General features: G+C 45.6%; 1 pseudogene; it reads left to right on the top strand.

The window, feature by feature from the left end:
* The first annotated feature begins 20,385 nt into the window (after positions 1-20,385).
* LOC117709883 (mastin-like) lies at positions 20,386-21,880 on the top strand (annotated as a pseudogene).
* Positions 21,881-23,795: the final 1,915 nt, after the last annotated feature.

Here is a 23,795-nt window from a genome sequence, read left to right as displayed (position 1 = left end):
GACTTGATTTTATATAGCTTTAATTTTTTTCAATGCCTTATTTTTAAATGTTTTAACCTCCCTTTTAGCCCACCACCCACCAGAGGTAGTGGGAAAGAAAGGATACAGGGATATAGATCTGTTTAGAAATGGTTCTTTGGAGCAATTCTTATCTGTGTTGTCAGGAAATCAGCAGTTCAGTTCACAGGTCAGCATTGGCAGCTCGATCCACTTGCAAACATTTCACAGATACACCAGCAGTCCAGTTTGGTAGAGTCGGCACAGCAAGCATGAATCAGCAGCAGTGGCACAACCTAGCAGAGTCAGCTAGTCCTCAGCCTTGGTGTGAGTCAGTAGGAGGAACCAGCAGGAGAAGTTCTTGGGTGTGACTCTCTCAGCGAAGTGAAGATCAGCGAAGAAGACACGAGACTCAGTATTGCACAGTTAGCTCTATAAGCAAGCCTAGCTCAGCCTCCGCCACTGTCCACTGAGTCCTATTTATACCCTCCAAACATCACCTGTCCTCTTTCCTCAACATGTCTCCCCTCACATGTGAGTCTGTCTCAGAACCAGAAGGTTTTTTTTTTTTTTTTTTTAATACATTTCTCTCTATGGAGTCCCGACAAATGGAGCTTAACTACCCAATGTAAGGTAAGGGTCACCAACACGTGTGTATCATTAGCGAAGAAGCCTTTATCACATATCCTTTCATGTGCTTGCTTTAGCAAAACATTTTTTTTTACTGTGTCTTCTTCAGCTAAACGTACCTTCATGAGGCTGCCTTAGCCTTTCACCTGCGTCCACTTTAGTGAAATGTTCCTCCACATGTCTGCTCTAGCAAAACGTCCTCTCAACATAGCTGACTTTCTAAAGGACCCTTACGTTTCCACTTCATTTTTATCTGCTAAAGGTTTGTTGGGATAATCTTTTTGTGCACTGTGTAAAGGTTGTCTTGGAGTTATTCAAATGTTGATATACATACAACATTTGGCATACAGTTGACTACTGGCTAGTTAGGACTAGGGGACTTTGGTATTATTTTTATTGGATCATCACCTGCCTTAGTACTTTGTAAACATATACTTCTCTCACCTTCTGATTGGTTTAATAAAGATCTGACTGTCAATAGCTGGGCAGGAGAGAGAAGGTGGGATGTCTAGAGAGACAGCAACTCTGGAGAAGAACTGGGAGGCTTGGGATTCACCATCCAGACATGGAGGAAGTCAGACATACCGGGGTTGAGTGAGAGGTAATCAGCCACGTGGCAAATATGGACTAGTATAAAAATATGGACTGCTTAATTAAAATGGCCTATATATATTAAGGATGTTCTAACTTCAGAATGGAAGTCCAGAAATGTGTTGTGTTGAGGAAGAGGTTATGTCTTTGTTTCAACAGGAAGTGAAAAGCTATGGATTACTTCAAAATTAATAAAGAATAGATTTAACCAGGGGAGACCTCCTGAAAATCTTGGCTGCAGACATGAAGGAAGAGATGAAGAAGACCATCAAAATGACATGAATGTTAATCCATTGTCATGGGAACAGCTGAGAGACTGCCTGAGACACGCATGTCTGCATAGTCAAGAAATCTTGTTGGCTATAGAGTTCTTGGGACTTATTGTTGTATGATATTTTTTCATATGGCATGGATGGACATTTATTTATGTTATATTTTGGTTATACAGTCCAAATGGGCTTATAAAGTTTGACTCTTTCTTGCTCAAACATAGAACAGAGAATCACATTTAGCTAATTTGTGCATACCGCACATCCTATATGTGTTAATACAAAAAACGTATATTACCTCTAAATTTTTATGCGTTTTCAGAGCAAAAGAACCAAACACCAAAGAAGACAAGTAGCCCAGATGATTCAGCCCCACAGATTGCTTTAGTTGATGTTTCTTCAAAAAATTTGCATTCAGGACTTCAAAGTGCCACCTCAACTGGTCTAGCCTCATAGACTGTTCCAGCCAGGACTTCAGTTAATCCACGCACTTTCCCATTACATAGAGCCTGGACAACAAATGATACATCTAGCTCTCCCAGGATTTGGCCAATATCCTGATTTTCTTAGGGCTCCAAGAGATGGCCATTGTCCGAAGTCACAGAAAAGCAATCTTAAGAACACAAAGTCTCAGCCGGGCGGTGGTGGCGCATGCCTTTAATCCTAGCACTTGGGAGGCAGAGGCAGGCGGATTTCTGAGTTCGAGGACAGCCTGGTCTACAGAGTGAGTTCCAGGACAGCCAGGGCTACACAGAGAAACCCTGTCTCGAACTCCCCTCCCCCCCAAAAAAAGAACATGATGTTTCCATTTCCAAGAGGTGGGATGAATGGTTTTTGACCCTTCAATGGGTAATGGATGTTTGTCTTTGCTTATGGGTTTGGCCAATGTCTTTTTAGGATTTCCATTGCTGTGAAGAGATACCAGGACCAAAGCAACTCTTATAAAGGACAACGTTTAATTGGGGCTGGCTTACACTTTCAGATGTTTAATTATCATGGCAGGAAGCATGGCAGTGTGCAGGCAGATGTGGTGTTGGAGGAGCTGAGAGTTCTACATCTTGATCTGGAGGTAACCAGGAAGAGACTGACTCTTCTGTAGGCTGCCAGTAGGAGGGTCTCATCCACACTGGGTGGAGCTTCAAAGTCCGCCTCCACAGTGATGCACTCCTCCAACAAGGTCTCACCTCCTAATAGTGTCACTTTCCATGAGCCATGCATATTCAACCCCCCACAGTCACAAATTGTTAATGGTCTTGGTCAATGAGGAAACAAAATATAGAAAGTTAGATTTAGGGATCTCTTTCTTTCTTTTTCTTTCCTCTTTTTCTTTTATCTAATATTGGAGGGAAAAAGGGGGGAAAGAGGATGAAAAGAAAAAAGGGGAGGATATAGGAATGAGAGGATACAAGGGTAGATTATTGAATGTACTTTTAGACTAGAAAACAACTACAAGTCTCAAATAACATTGGTATGGATTTTATATATTGATAGAAATTTAAGGTTATTTTTGTTACTACACAGTGCATATGTTTTTATTCTTAAGATATTATACCTATGTATAATATCTTAAATACTCATTTAAAAATATAATGTAAAGTTCTAGCCCTTGAAAGCTACTATTACATATAATAATTAAGAAATGCAGGTTACTAGTCAATCAAACTTGTGGTCTTAGTAGGTACCAGTTTAGTTAATTACAAAAATGAGCTATATTTAGCCCCCTATAGATTTCAAAATGAAGCAGATAGTAGATAGCTGAATCGAGCAACATTTGCCTATTCAGGGATGCTTTAGATAAATGGTCTTCAAACGCTTCAGAAATCTACAGAATATGGCGTTTTAGATGTTTTAATAACAAAAGGCTTTTTATGACAGTGAGATAGTTCAGCTCCTGGCAGCACCTCTATACTACTTCAAGAAGATTATGGGCATCGAAGAACCTCCATATGGAGTTTGTTTCAAGTGTGGCAAAGTTGGACACTGAGAGAAAAAAAAAAAGCCCTTTTCCTGACTGCTGACAGCATGCTGTCTACACCATGGGCAAGCAGGACACTAGGAAGTCAGTTGACCAATTTTGCAGAGTCAAGGTAGAATGGTCCTTTATAATTTCTGCTTCTCAGAAAAGTCTGTCAAATATTCTGGGCCTGTAGGCTGAAGATGGATGCCCCAGTATTACAGAGGAACCTTGGGTTACTGTCCAAGCAGATAGTAGCCTCTGTCAGAAGCTGCTTTCTCTGTACTTCCTGTTTACTCAGGTAATATTTATCCACCTCAGGGCTTTGATGGGGTTGAAAACTAGATAGTTATAGTCTCACAATTAAGCTCAAGTTGTTTAGGATTTAAGAAAATATTTTTAGGTCTAAAAAGATATTTTTAGGTTTGTAATACAAGAAATGATAAAAAGCAATTTAGACTCAGAACTTGGGACTTACCAAGGTCGGATAAGGAGTGGAGTACTTTCTCCAAGGCTGCCAAAAACAAATGGACTGGACACTGGGAATGTAATTCTTACCTGATAGTTCTCATAATTGTTCTGTTTGTTTGTTTGTTTGTTTGTTTTTCAAGACAGGGTTTCTCTGTGTCCTGGCTGTCCTGGAACTCACTCTGTAGACCAGGCTGGCCTCGAACTCAGAAATCTGCCTGCCTCTGCCTCCCAAGTGCTGGGATTAAAGGTGTGCACCACCACTGCCCGGCCTCATAATTGTTCTTATTGTATATAGTTTATTGATGTTAGAGAAAAGTCTTTTATTGGCCTAAAAGGGGGAGATGTTGGGATTATCTTTTTGTGCACTGTGTAAAGATTGTCTATTATTTAAGTGTTAATTGCTGTACTGGCAGAGTGTTAAGTACAGGCTGGACTTTGGTATTGTTATTTTTATTGGGTCATCACCTGCTTTAGTATTTTGTAAACATTCACTTCCCTTACCTTTTGACTGGTTTAATAAAGATCTGATGGCTGGTAGGTAGGCAGGAGAGGAAAGGCGGGACTTCTGGCAGAGACAGGAACTCTGGGGAAGAACTGAGAGGCCTGAGGAAGTCGGATATACCAGACCTGAGTGAGAGGTGGCAGGCCAGGTGGCACACCTGGACTAGAATAAACGGGTTAATTAAGCTCTACGAGCTAACTGTTTTTTCCCTGCTTGCACTCTTGTTGGCATATTCATGTATCTTGCTATTAGGCATTACTTCCCTGTTATTAGAACCTATTTCTTCAGGATTCTAACAGAAACTGAAGACCCCCTGAGACAGCTCAATGAAACAGTTGAAGGACAGACCACTCATGCTGAAATGGACTGTTGCTGAGGACACATGATCAGGGCAGCAGCTGTGAAGGATTGTCACATCAGCAGAGCTTCGTGAGGGCATCTGGACTGTTAAGTTTGTGGGATTGGCAATTGTTTCTGTTGTAAAAAGTTAAACTGTACAATTTTTAGTTTACATAAAAAGGGGAAAATGTTGCGGGATATTTGATCCCACTGTGAACCCCACAGATTGCATTATGGTGTGGTTTAGCCTTAGCACACACCTTTAATCCCTCTGGCTAGAATATACAGACATGCTTTTGGTATACGCCTTTAATTTCAAACGATGAAGGTTAAGATAGTTGGTAGAAGGAAGCACCCATGTTTGAAAGTGATGTCTAAGTGAGTGACAGACAAAGTGACAAATCAGAGAAAGATTTGACAGACCAGGATCTGCCCAACTCTCACCAGAAGAGAGGGGAAAGGGAAGCAGCATGAGGGAGCAGAGCAAGAGAGAGAGGTGAGGGAGTTTTACTGGGAGACATTTACAGAGACAGGTTGAAGAGAGAATGAAATAGACACAGGTGAAGACAGAACTAGCCAGAGAATGAGAAGTAGCTAGAAGATTAGAATGGATTGCCAGAGTAAGTTTGAACCTGAGAAGAGTGAGTTAGCTAGAGCTAGGTTGTCTTCATGACAGGCTGCAAACTGGCAGTTTGAGAGACAAGACCTAACTTTCCTGTTTCCCAGAAATGAGAACCCAGATCCAGGAACCTGTGATTAGCCATCAACAGCCAATGGGCAGTCAACCTGAGGACACCTTGTCATCTGACCTGAAGTAAGAATAGGTAGCTAGAATGAGTAAGCCACCCCCTGGGAAGTCTGCAGAGCTAATTGTAGAACCAGTCAGACCCCTGGAGATAGAGCTAACCAATCCAGGTAAATGGCAGTACCCCTCCTTGAAATTCCCCTAACTAACAATCAGAGCTGAGCCTTCGAGTCCACCAGAGGTTTCCATTCCCAAACATTCCTTGCATGCAGGAGATTCAGCTGATAAACCCTCTGTGCTTTTGCATACTATTTGAGTCTGGGGTATCATTCTTCAGCGATTCTTGGACTCTAAGAAGGCCAAGCTAAGCAATTCAGTCAGAGGCTGAGAAATGAGCAGGGTTAAATGTGTCAGCTTGAAGAGGAGTTTTGAGTCAGAACGCCCGAGTTGAATCAACCAGCCAGAGCTCAGAAAGAACTAGAAAGTGTTAACTCATTTAGCAGTACACCTCCCAGATGACAGTTACATCTGGTTAATAAAAGATACTTTTACAGTGATTGGCGTGGGAATGATCAGTCCATTGTAGGAGGCTTGTCACCCTTGGGCAGGTATTCCTGAGTTTTAGCAGCATTTCTCTATGGCAAGATGGTATGCCTTAGGTGTGAGGTTCATTCAGAAGAATCAAGGTTTAAGAAATGGTCTGAGAAGGGGATGGGGGAAGAAATAGAAATCACTTTTTCAAAGAAGCCAGCAGTTTCCAGAATAACCAGCTGAGCAAAATTTTATGGGAAGACAAACATGCCTCAATAATACAATGCGACATTGGAAGGTGCCCAGGTTTGGCACCTGGTTCAGTCGAAGACATGCAGCTCTGGCTCTCTGCTGCCCCCTGATGGATACATTGGGAATGGTGATGCCTTAAGACAAATGACCAGGGTGTGAACGGAGAGAATTAATAGGCTTGTCTAGGCTGGCTAGGTTCAAGGCTAGGTTCATTGCCAACCCAGAGGCGATTTCTTCAAGGGCACTGAGAGCAAAATTCAGAGCCAGGCCTACAAAGTGGGTTGTGTCCCTGGTCAGATTCAGGTCAGCAGGCATCAGGCACCTACCCTAGATGTTATCTCTCATCTCCATTAGGAGATGCTTCAGGATCTGGGTGTGCTCTGACATCACCTTGTTAAGCTTGCTTTTGTCCAAGGTAGCTTCCAGCACTGAGGACCTCTGGTCTTATTCCCTTACTCTTGGAATCTGCTTTGCACTATAACATTGAGGGTAGCGTTCAGTTACACTCGGTTTTACCACCAAGGCTAAATCTTCTAGACGTATACCTTTGTACATGTATTTTAGATACGAAGTCCTTGTTTTCTATATTTCAAATATGGTGTCTTGGGCTTTCATTAAGATGTTACTTTATGGACCATGTCAGGCAGTTTGCGATCACCTGTAACTCCACTGTCTAGAGGGATCTGACACTTTTCCTTTGTAGGCACCTACATTCACATGTGGACACTCCACAAACACTAAAACATAACGAAATACATTGTAAAAGATTACTTTATTTTTATTAATAAAGCAACAACAACAAAGCCGAAGGCTGGGCTCAGCCCTTGTCATGAGTTGTATTCCTACCACTGCAAAACATCAACAAAATCTGACACTTTTGGTTGGCATGGTGGTGCACCTGCAATTGCAGCCCTCCACAGCTAGAGAGGCAGGAGGATTAGAAGTTCAGGCCAGCCTGGATCACTTAAGGCTTCAAAACCACCACCCCACCCCCACAACAATTTTTTAAGAATTAATTTAATTAAAAAAAATTTATGTGTAAGTGTTTTGCTCACATGCATTATCTATGCACCACAGGCATGTCTGGTGCCCAAGGAGGCCAGAAGAGGGCATCAGATCACCTGTAACTGTAGTTACAGATGGCTGTGAGATGCCACGTGGGTGCTGGGATTAGAACCCTGGTCCTCTTGAAGAGCAGCCAGTGTATTTAACCACTGAACTAGTAAATACATTATTCAGCTCCTCTCCACCTCACCAGTTTTTTTCGAGGAAATGTGGTAAAGAAGTTGTAAAGAAGAAATAAGGCAAAAAAAAAAAAAAAAAAAAAGTAATCATCAAGGAGAAAAAAGCTATAAAAAGCTAAAAGCATGAAAATACACTTAACTTTCGTTTAAAAATATTCATTTGTTGTGTGAGCATGTACATACATATGTCATGGTGCACATGTGGAGGTCAGAGGACCACTTGTGGGATTGTTTTTTCTTTCTATCATGCAGATTTCGGAGTTGTCAGGCTTGCAGCCCTGGCAAGCGCCCTGGCACGGCCTGCAAATATATTTTCGGTGGAAAGAACTTTTTTTTTTGTTTGTTTGTTTGTTTTTCGAGACAGGGTTTCTCTGTGTAGTCCTGGTTGTCCTGGAACTCACTCTGTAGACCAGGCTGGCCTCGAACTCAGAAATCCACCTGCCTCTGCCTCCCAAGTGCTGGGATTAAAGGTGTGCACCACCACCGCCCGGCGGAAAGAACTTTTTTAAAAATAAAAGTTTTGCTGGGTGGTTGGTGGTGGGACATACCTTTAACCCCAGAACTCAGGAGGCAGAGGCAGGCAGATCTCTGAATTTGAGGGCAGCCTGGTCTGCAGAGGGAGGTCTAAGACAGTTAGGGCTACACAGAGAAATTCTGTCTCAAAAAAAAAATCAAACCAACCAACCAGCCAACCAACCAAAACAAACCCCCAAAACCAACCAACCAAAGCAACAAAAGCTTTTGGATAAGAAAAAATTTTGTCTGGTAAAATGAGGTTTTATCTCAAAGTAAGAAATAGTCGAGTTAGAGAGATAAAGTCAAAAAATTTTAAATTTAGTGCTTTTTTTCTTTGGTGCTGGAACTAAAGGCATGTACCACCACGTCCAACTTCTCCGTTGGGTTTTTAACAACTCAGGAAAACAAGTCTTACAAGAGTTAGAATTTAAGCAAGTTTGTTTTAAATTTTTTTATTTCTTTTTCTTTTTTCTTTTATTATGTGTTTAGATATCTCTGTGTGGGTACCATGGAGGTCAGAAGAATGTGTCAAATCCTGGGATGGAGCTGGAGTTACAAGTGGTTGTGAGCTGCCCAGGGTAGGTGATGGAACAAATACCAGTCCTTTGATAGATCAGTAAGTGCTTTTAGCTGCAGAACCATTTTTCCAACAAAAAGAGTCTCACTGTGTAGCTCTTGCTAGCTTGGAACTTGCTAGACCAGGCTGGCCTCTGCCTTCTATTGCTACCAAAGGGGTGTGCTACCAACCTCAACAAAGTTGTTTTTAAATGTCACTTTATAACTCTGGTTCAACAATTATTATCATGGGTTACTATGTTACATGTATGTGGTACTCAATACCACATACATGTAACAAACATCATGCATACATCTGAGAGCTAAAGGCACTGCATGTCTAAGCTTTATACAGATATCATATTAAATCTCACCACTCCTACTTCCAGACAAGTAAAACTGTCTTTTAGGAGATTCAACAACCAAGCCTTGGAGGTCAAAGCCAAAGAAAATAAAAATCTAAGAGGAATTGCCAGTATTATAGTATTTCCCTCTCTATTCCAGGTCAGCCAGCTTCCAGAGAAAGATATAGAGCCTTACAGGTCCAGTGAGTCCTGTGTCATGGTGGTTGGAGAAGCCATGGAGACCCCAGACACTATCTTGTAACTGGTACATACCCTGCAAAAGGGAGGGTCCAAAGAAAGTCACATCATCAGCAAGACCCTGATGCGCCCTAGCCAATGACATAGTGAATGGCAGGGGACAGAAGGAGTTTCCTGTGAGTCACCAAAAATAATCTTGAGGCACCTCAACTCATTTTGACAGTAAAAAGAAAAATCTGTAATTTTTGGCTATCCACACTCTCTTTGTTTCTATCTTTCAAGATTGATTTGTCCTACTCCTGCCAGGGTTTGGACACTCACCTTAACTCTTGCACTGGTCTGGCTCCCACAGTCACACGTCTTTCCCATGGAACAAGAACTTAGGGCACTGATCCATAGATCTTCAAAATGATACCAAGAGGAGTCTCTGTCTCAGAGCCAGTACTGGGACCTGAAACCCTCCAGAAGCTACTCTGTGACTCTAGCCAACCTCCCACCTTCTCTCACTTCATGTCCTACCTTTCATCTCCTCTTCCATACATCACAACACACTAGATGGCTTGCAGTGCCACGGACATGCTGGCCAGTCTCTTCAGGGCTCGTTTGTTCCTTTAAGACAGGGCCTCAGTCTGTAGCCCTGGCTAGACTGGAACTTACTGTGTAGACCAGGCTAGTCTAGAACTCATAGTTATCTGCTTGCCTCTGCCTTCCAAGTGCCTGCATTAAAGAAGTGCCACCATGCCCACGGTGCCTCCAAAAGATTTTAATTATTTTCTTTTTGTTTTGGGAGATAGGGTTCTCTGTATAGTTCTGGCTGCCCTGGAACCTGCTCTGTAGACTCAGTGATCCACCTGCCTCTGCTTCCCCATGGCTGGGATTAAAGGTGCCACCACACCTTGTGATCCTTTTTAAAAAATGAAAACATTTGTATTCTTTTTCTAGCACTTTATACCCTTTACTTGAGTTACTTTTATTCTTTATGCCAACAGTTACTTTATTTTTTGTCTTTTCAATGGGTTTCTCTATAGCACTGAGTGTCCTGGACTTGCTCTGTAGACCAGGCTGGCCTTGAACTCACAGAGATCTGCCTGCCTCTGGGATTAAAGGTGTACATCACTACCAGCCAGCTGGTTACTTCTTTTAAGTATCGTGTATAATTTGTTAAGTCTATTGTTCATTGTCTGACTCTGTTAGAATATAAGTTATCTTCTGGCAGAAGCCCTCAGTGTTTGCTGAGGCTCAAGGGTCCCTGCACCTATCATGGCCCCCAAAAGCTCCTTGGGGGACAAAAAGGTAGTTTGGTTCAGCACAACTATGTAGCCAGTATTTGAAGTCTCACCCACAGTAGATTTTTTTTAGGCGTATTTAAGCATAACACATTTTAGTGAAAGATTTCCTGGTGATAAATGACTCAACCCCATGTGTACAATAAAACTGAAGAAATAAAAAAAATTATTTGTTTTATGTATGAGTGCTTTATCTGCATGTACACCTGCATGCCAGAAGAGGGCATCAGATCCCAGTATAGATGGTTGTGAACTACCGTGTGGTTGCTAGGAATTGAACTCAGGAAGAGCAACCAGTGCTCTTAACTGCCAAGACGTCTTTCCAGTCCAACCTACACTTTCTTACACATCCAATAGGGAGAAACGTTGAAGTAATTTGATAATAATTATACAAACAAGCTGGGCAGTAGTGGTACATGTCTTTAATCCCAGAACTTGGGAAGCAGAGTTAGACGGATCTCTGAGTTTGAGGCCAGCCTGATCTACAGAGTGAGTTCCAGGACAGCCAGGGCTACATACAGAATCCTATTTCAAAACAAAACTATAGTTAGTAAAAAGAGTCAGACTGGCTCTGGAAGGGTCTCTCGGTGCTATGCCAACACAGTAGGACCAATTTACAAGGGCAACAGTGGGCCTATCATTCAAGGATAAAAGCTGATGCATCTTGGCTGCCTTCAGCCACACGGTGACATTGTGTCCAGCTGTAAGTTCAGAGTCACAAGCACCACCAGCTCTTTCAAATAATGTCTTTTTCATCTACAGCCATTACCATCATTTCTTTCTTCCTCCTCCTCCTTCTCTCCCCCTCCTCTGAGACAACAACTCATTACATAGTCCTAGCTAGCTTGAAACTGGGCTGTATAGACCAGATTGGCCTCAAGCCCATAGAAATCCACTGGCTTCTGTTGGGACTAAAGGCATGTGCCGCCATTTCTGGTGTTTCTCATTCTTGAACTGCTTTTCTTCCCAATGAAGTCTGAGAGTTCTCTCTCTCTCTCTCTCTCTCTCTCTCTCTCTCTCTCTCTCTCTCTCTGTGTGTGTGTGTGTGTGTAACCCTGGATGTCTTAGAACTCAGAGAGTTGCGTGCCTCTGTTCCCGCGTGCTAGGCTTAAAGGCAGCATCGCCACTAGCCAGCTTCAGTCTCCATTTTTATTTTCAACATCACCAGGACAGCTTCTCTTTCATCCTGTAAAAGACACACACACACACACACACACACACACACACACACACACACACACACACAGGCTGTAATTTTCTCCCCTCGATATGCCGTGTTCAGTTGCTATCTCTGGGATGCCTGCTTTTTTTTTTTTTTCCCTGAAGGGAAATGGAGGAGCATTGGATCTGGGGGAGAGGGAAGAAGGTGGTGCAGTACTCGGAGGAGTGGAGGGAGGGAAACTGTTGACAGGGGAAAAATAGAAAAAAAGTTGATGTGGCTTGAATTTTTATTGTTGTCTGTGTTTAACAGAGCGATTAAATTTTTCTGAAAACAAACCAGGGATCATGGCATACACTAAAGTGGGTGGGTGGGGATTAAGAATTTGAGAGAAGGTTAGTTGTGGGCACATGCCTTTAATTCCACAAAGACTGTCTCAAAAAGCAAATTGAAGAAGAGGAAGAGGAGGAAGATGAGGAGGATGAAGAGGAGGAAAGAAAAAGTCTATAAACAGCCTGAAGTTCATAGAGAAATCCTGATACAAAATAAAAGCAATTTTGTGTCTTCTTATCTGCAAAGAAGAACAGTAGAATCTCAGATACCCAGGCTAAAACCCCGAGCTCCAGAGGGAGGAAGTTTTAGTGAGGAAATACATTTGCCTGGGTTGTGGCATTGGATTGAAGATTCTGTCTTACTGTCACTCATGGGTGATGAACCTGGGAAATGTTGCCCAGGAGAGGGGACCAAGGAGCCAGGCTATCCTGTAGGCTGTGCTTACAGTTAAAAAGCTGAGGAGGCAGCTGAAGGTGTCTGCACCCTGTCCACACTTCCACAGGGTGGCTCTCCAACTGTCCTGTCTTAACTGAACCAACCCTGCAGGCCAGGGGAGGGCGCTGAAGACCTGACAAAGAAGAGACAGGTCAGACTTGAGTCCCAAGCTGCTCCAGATTTTCAGGTCTCATACCTCATACTGCAGGAATCCCACAGTGTCCCTCCCTGTAAGCCTTGGACTCCTTGGGCCTTTCTGTGATGCAGTGCAGGCAGGGGAAGGAGACAGGGAGCTGTGGTTTAGGTCAACCTAAAGAGTGTTCATCATCTGATTAATCTATGTTTGCAACGTTGTATCCAACAGAGCCAAAGACAGCACTGGGTGGGACTGATGGTCTATCTTAGGGTGAGTCTCCCCTCTGAGACCCACCATGGTTACAGCCTGCTTAGGAGGAGGAAGACGATTCTATCAAAGTTCATCCAGAGCAACCAATGAGCTCCTTGGCTTCCTAAAAGCATGGACACTCACCCACAGAGGCAAGTGACCCTGCAGCAGAGATAAGGATGATGGCTCCCCTACAGCCCTTCACCCAGAGCAGGTGGGGCTGGGAGGGAGGGGGTGTCTTGTGGGCAGAGGCATGGGGAGAGGATTTCTGAGATCCTCTCCAGGCTGCTGGGGAAGCCTCAATCAAAGTATTTTGGGGTGTCCCTATGCTTACAATGAGCGTGACTTCTCTATCTTCCATCCTCCCCAAAGGTTTCCTGTCCCCCAGGGAAGAGCCGGGGGACTTTGTACTTTCACAGTTTAGAACTGAAGAAGGTGATTGAAATCCTCTGCCACCCAAGTACGATGACAGCCTGTCAATGCAAGTGCAGACACTGCCCTGCTGAGACGGACAACCTCTGCTGTTGTCTGAGCACGACCCTCCCACCATCCCAGCTGCCTCCCAGGTTGTTTTCCAGGGAATGATGTACTAAGTGAGTGTCTGGGGGGAACAACAGAGTCAAAGCACAGCATGGGTGCCGGCTGGTTCCATTGAGAGGCTCCAGGGAATCCTGTCTTGTCCCTCTCTGTCCCTGGTGCTACTGCTGATCTAGTTCAGTGAAATAAGTCAGTGATAAAATGACAAGAAATGGGGCTGGGGGGGGCGGGGGCTAGGCTTAGTAGGTAAGAGCACTTGCTGCTTTTCAGAGAACTTGAGTTCAGTTCCCAACACCTACATGGCACCCCACAACCATTTTTAACTCCAGTCCTGGGGAGTTTCATAACTTCTGGGCTCCTCAGACCCTGCGCTCAAGTGACATACACTCACACAGATGCACACATGCAATACACATAATTAAAAATACTTTTTTTTTTTTTTTTTTTGAGACATGGTCTCACTTTGTAGGCCTGGCTGTCCTGGAATTCATTATATAGACCTTTGAACTATACAGGTAGCTTTGAACTCTGCCTCATGAGTCCTGGGATTAAAGATGTGTACCACCATGCCAGGAAGAATAAAACAAAGCTTTTATTTAAAAAATGGCAAAAAAAGTATGATTTCAGTAACAAGGTCTCCAGAGAAACCAAACTCATAAACATAACGGTAGATTGGTGGAGGAGCGTGGTGCTGCTGCTGGCTGTCCACGGGCAGATGCTTAAGATCCTGTTCTGGGCTCACAGGCTCCAATGCCTGACTGGAGGTCAGGATGCTCTACAGAGCACGGCTGACGGATGTTTTTCTCATTGTGGCTGCTCCTGCTGTCTGCTTCTTTCCATTACTGAGTGGACTCCTGTTTGTCCATCTGGTTGCTTTTTAAAAGACGGACTTTCAAAACAAGCAAACAAACCTGAATTTACCCTGTATTGTTCCAAGGTTTGGCTGGGCATAAAGTCAATATAAATGTTTGCATGCAGGTGTTTGTTTGAGCGTGAAGTCCCCCCCCCCCCCAGGAGGGAAGGCAGACTGGCCTCACTTCCACCTCACTGGCCACTAGAAATGTCTGTTTCCTTTATGCTTTAAATTACATGGAATTCTTTCTAGTGTGTGTTCTTCCTTCCTTCCTTCCTTTCCTTTTTCTTTTTGATTCAGTCTTACACTGTATCCCAGGCTGGCCTTTCACTTGCACAGCCCTGATGCATGAGCCGATAAATCTGGCTGGTTTTTCCATTTTTCTTGAGATTTTTTTTTCTGATGAGCATAAGATTTTGAATGTGATGAAATCCAATCACCTTCTGGCGAAGATTTGCATTAACTATCTTATTTTTGTTGTTTGAGACAGAGCTGGAGTTTATTATGGAAAAGTCTTACCTTAGATATTGGCAGGGGCGTTAGTGGGGAAGGAGAAGGTACAGCAAGCACCCAGGAGGGGGCCTGGCTACTCCAGAGACAGCAAACTGTCAGCTTCTTTTCCTGTGACACCATATATCAGGACTTTTTTTTTTTTTTTTTTTTTTTTTTTTTTTTTACAGTCAATATTTATATTTTATTCTGAGTTTATTTTAATCAGTTAACTAACTTAGTTATTGTTGTGGGACTGGGCTGGAGTCTAGAGTCAGTCTCAAGCACATTAGGCAAAATACCACTGAGGGACATCCTCAGCTCAGTATTTGTATCCTAGCTGTTTGCATGCGCTCCTTCTATACTTAGTAGAGTAATTGGTCACTCAGACTGGCCTGTTCTCGTCTTAGAATTTCATTACATCCTTCCACCATTTGCTATGCCAACTCTCTCCCTTTCGAAACCTTCCTTTTAGATCTCTATCTACATGCTCCCTACTCAGATAAAGCAGTTATCAACCTTCCAGCTCATCTTCACGCTTCCTCTCTCAAATCCATCACAGATAACATCACAACTGTTAATTCTGGGTTACCGTGGATACATTTTCTGCTTTCAGCGTGGGTTATCTCTTACCGCTATAGTAACCTTTGCCGTGACCTTTGGTCTCCTTCGCTGTTTCTGCAACTGTCTTTCCTTTTGTTACAGATGTTTGTCTCTGAATCCTTTTGATAATAAATGTTATCTTGTTACGGGTTTCACAAGTCCTGTGCCTGAGAATACATTCCCACTGCCTCACCCTTTTTTCAGAGAAATGTTCCCGGGTTCTAGGCCATTTTCTTCCTGGCTTAAAAATGTTACTTTGTGGTCAGTCTGCATCTACTGTTGCCTGTTCAATCAACCAGTGGGTTTTCTCAGAATGTGAAGTTATGCCAGGTATGGTGGTGCATATCTGTAATCCCTATATTGGGAGACTGAGGCAGGGTGGTTGAAAGTTCAAAGTTAGCCTGGGTCACATAGTAAGACCTGATCTTCAAAAGTAACATTAGAACACTGTTAGCATGGGCTTGGATTTGAGTCATCCAGCAGCCAAGCCTGGGACAGGATTCAGCTAGGAGCTAGGTATTGGCGAAGAGGTGGGGAAAGGCCTGTAGAGCGTGTGCTTCCAAGGAGGTTCCTGGAGCTTGATTGGCAGAGAGCTCTGGAAGCCAGCACCATGTGCTCCCAAGTTCCCATCTTGAGGATGGGACAGCTGCTGCTGTGGCCACTTAAAGAGACACCTGTTCTGCTCTGGTCAACAGCGAAGTCAGCAGAGCTAGGTGCTAGGCCTGGAAGTGGAACCTAGCCACACAAAGGTGCTAAAGGGTGAGGTTGGAGAGGTCTCTGCTGGAATGGCTCAGCTGACAATGACACATATTGCCCAGATCAGACAAGCTGAGTTTAATATCTGAAACCCATGCAAATGGAGGAAACCAATTTCTAATCTCCGGACATAAGCCCGTACGTAGCACATGTGAATCTGCACCCACACACATAAGCACATCATGTGCGCATGGACACAATAACAAAAGTAAACAAATAAGGCAGACTCTGAATTGGACACGGAGGGCTTTGAGTAGGTTCCTGAGGTGTCAATGGGATTTTTTGTAAGGTGTGTTTGTGTGTGTGTGTGTGTGTGTGTGTGTGTGTGTGTGTGTGGTGAAGTAGGAATGTGAGCTCCAAATGGATGTTGTATTGAGATGACAGGGCTCTCTGAGTCCATCTCAGGGCTAAGACTGTGAGGAGTGTGGGTTTCATGGCCAGATACCCAACCTGCTATGTGGATTTTTGGAAAACAGACTTGTGCCAGCATGAATCTGAAATGAAAATGCCCATGTATGTTTATGGTGGCAAGAATCTAGACAAAACCTACACCTTCCTCAGTTAGAAAGGGTAAACCCCTTCCTTCCTCCCCTCCCCCTCCTTTCCTTCTTTTGTGCTTTTCTTTTTTAAAAGGTTCATTTATCTTTACATGCCAGTGTTTTCCTACATGTACGTATGTGCACCACATGCATGCCTGGTATCATGGAGGCCAGAAGAGAGTGTCAGATGCCCCGGAATTGCAATGACAGCTGGTTGTGAGCCACCGTGTGGTGCTGGGAATTGACCTTGTGTCCTCTGCAAGAGCAAGTGCTCTTTTTAATTTTTTTTTATTGATCCTTTGGGAGTTTCATATTATGCACCCCAATCTCAGACATCTCCCTATCCCTTTGTATCTGCTCTCTGCCCTTGCATCCTCTCCCCACAAGAAAATTAAAAAACAAACAAAAAATAAACAAAACACAACATAAAAAAAATCTCATCGTGGAAGCTGTAGCGTGTCAGTATATCCTGTAGTACCCTTTTGTCCACACATCTTCACTTGCAAATGTTCATTTCAATGAGTCATTGGTCTGGTCCAAGGCCTCTGGCTTCTGCTACACCATCAATGCTGGAACCTCAGTCAGACTCCTCCTGGGATATGCTATTGGTGCCCTGTGTCACGGAGATCCTGCAGCTTTGGATCTGCAGAACCAGCCTTTGGCCACATTTCAGCAGTTTATAGATGAGGTACATGTTGGGGTGGGCTGACTCAAAGCTCTGGATCTGGGTCTAGGTGGTAGCTACGAAACTGGTGAAACTCACAAGGGTTGGTCATACACCACTATGCCTGGCTGATGAGTGGAATCTTATGACAATGGGCTGGTGGCTTACTGTCCTTGATTTCACAGGTCTCATGGCAGACACAGATATGCATGCATGGCAGCATTGAGGGTGTAGCCTCCCTGAGGACTGTGGTCAGTCCTTTATTCTTGAAGGTCAGTAAAAAGATTGGTGGCCTTGGGTGGGTGACAGCTCTGGGTCCATTAGGACTAATGTGGTGCCCCTAGGGTGTGAAGTTCAGCATCCTTAGCTATTATTACAGTGATTTGTATGATGAGGTACAGACCCACTCTGGCTGCAGCATTGAGGGCTGACCCTGAGAGAGAGCTTGTGACTCTGTGTGGCTTCAGTGGTCAGAAGCAAGATCAGGGTCACCTGCCAGCATATGGGAGAGTATTCTGAAGGGTCTGGCTAACATATGGCACCTATCTTTCTCCCAGCCCATCTCTGAGTACTCCACAGCTATCCAAATGGCATTTGACTGTCCGGTAGAGTAAGTGGGACTCCTTGGTTCAACAGTGATATAAACTGGGCCTGGGCTCCAAGACGGAGGTTGGTAACTGCTGCTCTTGTCTAGTTTCCTGTTGCAACATTGAGTGTGGGGAAGAGGTAAGTTTTGGTTAAGTTCTGACCTCTTCAAGAGGGAATCCAGAGGGGTGTGACATGCCTATAATCCTATAATATAATGCCTTTAATCCCAGCACTTGGGAGGCAGAGGCAGGCGGATTTCTGAGTTTGAGGCCAGCCTGGTCTACAGAGTGAGTTCCAGGACAGCCAGGGCTACACAGAGAAACCCTGTCTCAAACAAACAAACAAAAACCCAAAACAAAACAACAACAACAAAAAAGAAAACAAGTCTCAAGTCCCAGAACATGGTGGCACATCTTGGTAATCTGTCACTTGGAAGACTGAGATAGGAGGGTGACCTAGATTTCAAGACTATCCTGAGTTATACAACAAGATTGTCTCAGAACTAAACAAAGTTACCTCCCAAATCCACCTGAGCTTTTTTTGGGAGACCCTCGCTCACAGTGGGCCCTCTTTCCCAAGTGCTTTCAAGCTTTTGTGATGCCAAGACTAGCAGGGGTCTTCCTGCTCAGCTCAGGGAGCTAAGAAAGGATCTAGACAATGGCTCATACTACAGTCACCAATGCTAGGTGCCAAGATGGAGCTGTGAGCAGAGCTGGAGCATCCGGTTGTGCCCTTCCCCCACAGCCTCGAGCAGGCCTAAGATCTGTTTTCCACAATAGACCAAACAACAGTAGGACCTGGGAGGCATTGCATTGCAGGCCTTGGCACCCTGCAGTCTGCTACAGGAGCTAAAAGAATGGTCTGCTGAGCTTGCCTTGACACCTTCGGGCTGCTATTCCCTCACCCAGCCACCGAGAAGAGACTCTGGGGGGTGGGGCTTCCCCTTTATATGTGAAAGCAAAATATTAAACTCCAGGCCTTGTCTTGGCCCCATGCTTCTCTCACCCTCTGTTCCCTTTTCATTCCCATCCTTCCTCTCAGGTGAACCCAATTCCCGTAGCTGCTGGCGGCTACACTCCGTGAGCAGAGCTGGAGCACCCCTGTGAGCAGAGCTGGAGCACCCCTGTGAGCAGAGCTGGAGGACCCCTGGAGTCCTAGGCCTGCAACCATCACCTCCTCCCTGTGTCCTCACATTGATGTACCTCTTCCTATGTGTGACCTCATCAGGACCCCCATCAGTCTGGGTCTATCCTAATGACCTCACTTTCCCTTGATCATCACATGGGAGACCCCCTCGTCCAAATGTGAAGTCCCCGGGTGGATTTAGGGGCACAGTTTACACCCCAGCTACCTACCTCTCCTTACTGTACATACAGAGGCCCTCAGTTCCTACAGCATCAGAACACATGCTGTTCTCTGCTCCTGCAACAGGCTGCTGTTGCTCTCATTACCTGGGCTGCCTCGGTGCACGCCCTCAGCAAAATGCCGTCCATCCGCTGAGCCTCAGATGTTTCTAGCCACATTTCCAGGCCTGCTCCAAACCAGCAGAGGAGAGGCTGAAGGATCAAGGGGAACTAAAGACAGTTCTTCCTTGTGGAACCCATCTGCTGCCTCTGGCTCTAAAGATGTATCTTGACCTCAGAGAAGCTTTGGACTCCAAGGGCCCTAACAGAGGGGACAGACAGGCTCAGGGGATGCTCATTATGATATAGGGACATAGGCATGAGCCTCTTCAGACTTTGGGGAGTTCCCCTAAGGTCTTGGTAAGGCAGGACCTCTTCTTCTCCGAGCTTGGATGCTCTCACGCACTGGTTCAGCCACTGGCAAGGACCCAGCTGTTCTGGGAGCCAGGGCACTAGAAGTCTGTAGTGTGTAGATCTTACAGCAGTGGGCAGCTGGGACATGGACCTCCGAGGCTGGCTAGGTGGCCCCCAGAAAGTGACAGTGACAGCTTGGCCTCTCTTCCACACTTCCATAGGCATGTCATTATAGGAGGTGGCCATGTCCCCTAGAATCCAGCATTGTGCTCTGACCCAACAAGTCTACAGTGCTTGGAAGAATCCCTCAGGTCTGTCAAAATGACACTCTAACACCTCTGAGACACAGCCCAGATCCAGGGGTATCATCAGCTTCAGTTGGCAGGTTTCTGTGGGGGGGGGGGAGGGGCAGTGACTGTAGCCAAGGACAGGAGAGCATGTCAGAGTCTCTCCTGCTGTGCCTTGGATGTGGGGTTGTGGAGACTAGTCTCTCCATCTCATTTTTTCTCTCTCTTTGAATATTCAGTTTGCAGCCTGACCCATCTCCTGTAGAGCATGCTTTCAAGCTCTACATACCTGCACAGCCTGCTCTGCCTGGCTGAGGAGGCAGTGAACTTGGCCTGACTGGGTAATTCATATCAGCCCCAAGGAAAGACCATGTGTGGCCACAACATGGCTCTCTGGAGTACAGATGTTGCATTCTGAGTCCACAGCCTGTGGAAGAAAGATAAGTGGGACCCTGGGGGTGCCTCAAGGGTGGACAGAGAGTGGTGTACAGCTGTTCCAAGCCATTAGCATCTCTGCCCTCAGGTCTCCTGGCTGCAGAAGCCAGTGTTTGAGATCAGAAATCTCTGTGATTGTGCTTGGGGATGCTGTGGCTTCTGTTCTTCACGCTCCCCTGTCTGGGGAGCTCAACGCCTCTGACTCTTGGTGAGTCCTAACCGGGATCCCTTATGTGGTCCCAGGCTCAGAGTCCTGCTCTAGGGATTATGTCAGATGGTCGATTTGCCAGACATCTCACTGCCGCCTGAGCCTTGGAAGCCTCTGTCTGGTGTCTGGTGACCCTACTTGCTTCCACAGACCTCAGCTCAGGACAGGAGTAGGGAGGCATCAGAGGGGGCTGCCCTGTCTCAGTCAGTTGTTTCCCATGGCAGGTCAGCCTGAGGTTCTACAACATGAATCGCAGCAAACGGGAACACATCTGTGGGGGTTCCCTCATCCACCCTCAGTGGGTGCTAACTGCTGCCCACTGTGTAAAGCCGTGAGTGGGGTCACCCATTCCCTTGAGCAGATGGAGGTTGAAGGTGGGCGGTACTTCATGAGCAAGGATTTCCTGTGGGAGGCAAGATTTCTGAGACCCTCCTGATCCCCACATCTGTTCTGACTGATCCCCATGTCTCTGCTGGGATTGATTTTCCCTGCTCTTCAGCCTCTCTGAGGGGTTCATTGTCCTATCTCCCAGGAAAGAGATGGAGGCCTCTGCCGTTAAAGTCCAAGCTGGACAGCTGAGGCTCCATGAAAACGACCAGCTGATGAAAGTGGCCAAGATCATCTGCCACCCCAAGTTTAGTGAGAAGCTGTCTGCCCCCGGGGGTGCAGACATTGCTCTGCTGAAACTGGATATCCCAGTTGTGTTGTTTGAGCACGCTGACCCTGTTTCTCTCCCTGCTGCTTCCCAGAGGATCGCCTCAAAAGAGGTCTGATGAGTGACTGGATCGCCTCAAAAGAGGTCTGATCGAGGACCACAGTGGGTATTGGGAAGACCTTGTGTTCTTTGTCAGCACTGGTGGGAAGAGGCAGAAGGCCCCAGATTTGGTTCTCACTGGCTCTTCTTCATAGGGTCACTGCTTGCACCCTACCACCGGAGGGAAGTGGCAGTCCCCATTGTGGAAAACAGTGACTGTGGGCAGAAGTCCCGGACCGATTCTTCCTTGAACGGCACTACCAGGATCATCAAAGATGCTTTGGGTTGGGATGGAGAGCCGGGACTTCTGCCAGGTAATAGCCTATCCCACTTTCTCTCCTCTGTCCCTTGCCCAGGACGCTGGCACTCACTGGACTTGGCATTGTGGGAATGCTGATTCCTGCCTTTTTCCACAGGATGACTCGGGGAGGGGGGTTTGGTATGCAAGTGGAACTGTTCCTGGGTCCAGGTGGGTGTGGTCAGCTGGGGGTACAGGCTGTGGTCTTCCTGACTTCCCTGGTGTATACACCCGAGTGATGAGCTCCATGTTCTGGATCCATTGTTATGGACCCAAGTTCCTGGAACCTTCGATGGGGCCAGGTGGAATTCATACAACAGAGGAGACCCCAGCCACTCATGTTGATCTGTTCACCCCTCCTCTCAGTCCAGCCTCACTTTCTTTCTTTTTTTTTTTTTTTAAATTTTATTTATTTATTTTATGTATGTGAGCACACTGTCCCTGTCTTCAGACACACCCGAAGAGAGCATCGGATTCCATTACAGATGGTTGTGAGCCACCATGTGGTTGCTGGGAATTGAACTCAGGACCTCTGGAAGAGCAGCCAGGCCAGGCACTGGTGGCGCATGCCTTTAATCCCAGCACTTGGGAGGCAGAGGCAGGCGGATTTCTGAGTTCGAGGCCAGCCTGGTCTACAGAGTGAGTTCCAGGACAGCCAGGGCTACTCAGAGAAACCCTGTCTCGAAAAAACAAAAAACAAAACAAAAAACAACAACAAACAACAACAACAACAAAACAAAACAAAAGAGCAGCCAGTGCTCTTAACCTCTGAGCCATCTCTCCAGCCCCCAGCCTCACTTTCTTAAACCTCCCTATCCCATGGTAGTGAAACTACCTTGTGCTCCTGGTCTAGAGTCTCTGGTGTCCCTTAACTCTGGAAGGGGCTAAAAGTACACCTCAAAAGTAGCTGGGCAGCCCATATCCCCTCCTTACCATGTTTCTTATTAAATGATGGATTTGCCTAATTGATGTCTGTTTGGACTTTGAATCCAGAGCTTGGCACTAAGGGTGAAGTTGAGCTGGTAGACTGGGGTGTCCCCCATTAGTGTCTCTGAGCCATTAGTGGTGTGAAGGGGAAGAACTCTCAGTCACTAAGTTAGCCCACACTATTTTGTGGAGTCCAGACCCCTAATACGGATGGTCCTGGACTGTTTCCACTTGTCTGCCTATTCAGGCTCCAGGAATAATAGGCAGGGGTAAGATTTGGGGGACTTGCTGATACTTCAGCCTTTGAACAGCAGTGTCAAAATCCTCCTTCCTGAGCCCACATGGCCGTTCAAATTCTAAACAATGGCATTTTTTCCTTTTCCCTCCTTTCTTTCCTTTTTTCTTCCCCTCTTGTGTGTTTGCTGTGTTTGCATGAACATATATGCATGTTCACATGTGTGTGCATGTGTGTGCATGTGGAAGCCAGAGGTAGACATTAGGTTTCTTCTTCTATTACTTCCTACTTTATTTACTACTTCAGGGTCCCTGGCTGAGCCCAGAGCTTGCCCATTCCAGCTGGTTTAGCTGGCCCGCTTGCCCCAGGAATCCCCCATTGCTGTCTCCTGTGGGGATTTTGGTTGGACTGCCACATCCACCTGTCTTTTCACGTGGCTTCTGGGGATCTGAGCTCCAGTCCTCCTGCCTGCAGCCCGCTTTAACCACTGAGCCATCTCCCTAGCCCATTTTGTTTTCTTTAGTTTTTCTTTAATTTTATGTATATGAGTACATGTAGCTGTCTTCAGACACACCAGAAGAGGGCATCAGATCCCATTACAGATGGTTGTGAGCCACCAGGTGGTTGCTGGGAATTGAACTTGGGATCTCTGGGCGAGCAGTCAGTGCTCTTAACCGCAGAGCCATCTCTCCAGCCTGCCCAGTTTTGTCTTTTGACAGAGGGTCATATATAGCCCAGACTGGCCTGGAACTTATAAAATAGCCAAGGATCACCTTGAACTTCTGACCTTCCTGTTTCTACCTCCCTATCCCATTATGTGGTTACACCAGGGCTTAATGAACTCTAGACAGAGCTCTACCAACTGAGCTACAGCTCTCAAGTGCTTATATCTTCCCATGATGCTTTGAAACCTTCTGCATGTACCTTGAGGCCCTTATGTGTACCCACATCTCATCCCAGCTGTATGTCATCAGAGGAGGCAAGTTCTTCAGGGGCCCACAATGTGTCTGCCATCCAGTGTCTAGGAAAGAGCCCCCTCTTGCCACTGATAGTGACTTTGCCCTGTGTCTTGACATTCTAATCTCTAGCTCGGAAACATTAGGAGGTGATTATAACAGGAACCCCAGAG

The sequence above is a fragment of the Arvicanthis niloticus genome, chromosome 6 (genome assembly GCF_011762505.2).
Source record: "Arvicanthis niloticus isolate mArvNil1 chromosome 6, mArvNil1.pat.X, whole genome shotgun sequence".
In the NCBI taxonomy this organism is placed as follows: domain Eukaryota; kingdom Metazoa; phylum Chordata; class Mammalia; order Rodentia; family Muridae; genus Arvicanthis; species Arvicanthis niloticus.
This window is presented reverse-complemented; position numbering and strand designations above follow the sequence as displayed.